This window comes from Taudactylus pleione, unplaced genomic scaffold (genome assembly GCF_031769625.1).
Source record: "Taudactylus pleione unplaced genomic scaffold, aTauple2 ptg000055l, whole genome shotgun sequence".
Taxonomy (NCBI): domain Eukaryota; kingdom Metazoa; phylum Chordata; class Amphibia; order Anura; family Myobatrachidae; genus Taudactylus; species Taudactylus pleione.
The window spans coordinates 3,971,487-3,974,603 of record NW_028284457.1 but is presented as its reverse complement, the minus strand read 5'-3'; the positions used below and the strand labels follow the sequence as shown (position 1 = coordinate 3,974,603).

General features: G+C 51.5%; 1 pseudogene; it reads left to right on the top strand.

Moving 5' to 3' along the window:
- Window positions 1-406: 406 nt before the first annotated feature.
- LOC148535151 (uncharacterized) lies at window positions 407-2,916 on the top strand (annotated as a pseudogene).
- The last annotated feature ends 201 nt before the right edge of the window (window positions 2,917-3,117 follow it).

Genomic DNA, 3,117 nt, shown 5'->3' with positions numbered 1-3,117 from the left:
CTTCGACCCGCGACTGTCTCAGACCGCAGGTCAGTTCATGCATCAGGTGATGCCGCCCTATGCGGGACAGCAATTTTATTCTGCCCCTTCATGGTTCCGCTTGCAACATCCGGTTTCACACCAGGTGTCAGACTATTTTGTAAGGCAGGAGCCAATCTAGCAGCCCCCTCTGCCGGCGGCCCCTCCTCCGGTTAGGCCACCCACCCCCCCATGCTCAAACCACGCGCAGGCGAGGGCTTCCCCATCAGCAGTGGTCCCAACCCAAGCCCCTGCAGCTACCTCTGTTGCGCACAAGATTGTGTCTAACACTGTCGTTCCAAGTCCACAGGGTTCATCTACCTCGGCCGTCATTGCTGGTGATGCTGCGTCTACAGAGGATGCCCAGCCGTCGTCAACCCCGAACGTGATGGGCGTGCCACGCACCGCAAGTCAGGAGGCGGTTTCCGCCGTGGTGTCAGCTACCCCGTCGACTTCTGGAGCAGGTGAGATACCATTGCACCACAGCCACATTGATTTGTCACACTCGGAGGATTCCTCCGACTCTTCCAGTTCAGCTGATAAACCGCATAAGCTAATGCGCTATTTCGTTCAGCAGTTGAAAGGGAAGCGTAAGAGCCTGAATAGAGCGCGTAGTTCTGCAAGCAGCTCAGTTCCGGATGCGACGGGTGATGCCATACACTGCTCTAACACTGCCATTTTAAGAGGCGTTAGGTCGAAAGTGAGGGAGCGAATTAGAAAGGGCAAATATGTAGACATATTTGCAATTACGCATGACGCCAAAAAAGCGTTGGATTCAGCTAAATCTGGGGGGCAGCAGCGGAGGAGGCGCGGCGCAGCTATGCCAATTGGCTTTGCGGAATGTATATTTTTGCGGCTTGCTATACTGAGACTAGGCCTGCCGAGTTTCTGAACATCCTGAAGTATTTACACCTCGTGCACAGCATTCAGTTGTCCGCTAGGCACAATGTGTGGCGGCAGTATGACGAGGCTTTCCGTAAAAAGCAGGATGGCCAGAAAATTCTTAGCTTCGGCTTTAAGGACATGGAGGTCTGGCTTGAGGTCACTCAGCAGAACAAACCCACCACGGAAGCACCAGTGGGCCGTAAGCAGCCCTTTGTTGCCCGTCCAGGTTTTAACACGGCAGGAAAGGGAAAGTGCTTTGCCTTTAATAACGGGCAATGTAACAGAGGAGCCAGCTGCCGTTTTAAGCACATCTGTCTGTCGTGTGGAAGCAATCACGCAGTTAAAGAGTGCAAGCGCACAGGCGGGCAGGCAGCGGGGCAGGGCGAGCAGCGAAATGCTAAATAGAGCCGTTTCACAATACAGTTAGATGTGTTGGAACGGTGGTTGGGCCGCTATCCATTTAGGGCGGAAGCAGCCTTTTTGTTGCAAGGTTTTCGGGAAGGTTTTCGTTTGCCAATAGTTAGGTCAGTTGTGGCGTTAGCAAAAAAGAACCTTAAATCGGCTAGGGATTATCCTGGTATTGTGAGGGCCAAAGTAATGGCGGAGGTGGAATTGGGCCGCATGGCTGGCCCTTTCTCATCTCCTCCTTTAGTGGATTTGTGCATTGCTCCCTTGGGAGTTGTTCCCAAGAAGGAGGTAGGTAAATTTTGGTTGATCAAGCACCTGTCCAACCCGGAGGGAGGATCAGTCAACGACGCTTTGGACCCAAAAGACTGCAGCGTCACTTACCAATCTTTTGAGGACGCCCTCCGGATAGTGCAGGGGTTTGGTAGGGGAGCGCTATTGGCAAAAATAGACATAGAGTCGGCTTTCAGGTTACTTCCATTGCACCCCGACTCTTTTAGGTTCATGGGTTTTAAGTTTGAGGGTTCATATTTCGTGGACAAATGTTTGCCGATGGGTTGTTCCATTTCTTGTGCCTTTTTCGAATGCTTTAGCTCATTCTTGCAATGGTGCATTCGAGCGGGTTCGGGAAAAACTGGGATAGCCCATTACTTAGATGATTTTTAATTAGTTGGTCCAGCTGATAGCGTTGTCTGCAGCGAGCTGCTTTTATCAGTGCAGGCTCTTTTTCGCGTTATGGGCGTGCCCATTGCAACAAAAAAGACAGAGGGGCCTACCACAGTTTTGTCCTATTTGGGTATCGAGATTGATACCGTGATGGGTTTATGTCGTTTGCCCCAGGATAAAGTCACTAAGATGCGCGAATACTTAGGGCTCTGCCTCTCTGCAAAGAAAATTTCATTGAGGCAGTTGCAGTCGTTACTCGGCCTACTTAATTTCTCTTGCCGAGTGATCCCTATGCATAGGATCTTCTGCCGTCGGTTGGAGAGGGCCACGGCGGGCGTTAAAAAGGCGCACCATTTAATTCGTTTGACTAGGGAGCTTAAGGAGGACGTACGTTTGTGGTGTGCCTTTTTACAGAATTTCAATGGTGTGAGGATTTGGCTACCCAAATTGGTGGCCAACTCTGAACTCCAGCTTTATACTGATGCGTCCGGAGCTTGCGGTTTTGGGGCCTTTTTCGAGGGGCAGTGGTGCTCCGAGCCATGGCCAAAAAGCTGGCAGGATGCCGGTTGGACATCTAATATGCTCCTTTTGGAGCTTTTCCCGATTGTGGTGGCAGTAGAGATTTGGGCTGCGCAGCTTAGAAATCGGAGCATAAGTTTCTGGTGCGATAACTTGGGGGTAGTCCAGGCCATTAACAATCAGAGGTCAGTCTGCCCTCAGGCTCTCAGTTTACTGAGGCATCTGATACTTTTGTGTCTACAGGGGAACATTGATTTCAGGGCTCGGCACGTCCCTGGCGTTGATAACGAGATAGCGGATGCTTTATCTCGCTTTCAATGGACTAGGTTTAGGTCATTGGCGCCTGCAGCCAGCGTTAATGGCTTATCTTGTCCCGCTCATGTCTGGCAGATCATCGGGCCGGCATCGACGGACTCGCATTGAGAGCTTTGGCACCGAGCACCTTAAAGTCATATACGGCAGCGTGGGATTCGTGGCTGGCTTTCTTAGCTGAAGTAGATCGGGGTAAGAATATTGAGGATAGCATGTTGCAATTTGTTTGGATGTGGCATGAGCGGGGCCGGTCTAAGGCTGCAATGTCCGGCGCCTTAGCCGGCATCTCGTATTTTTCGCGCTTGCGTGGCT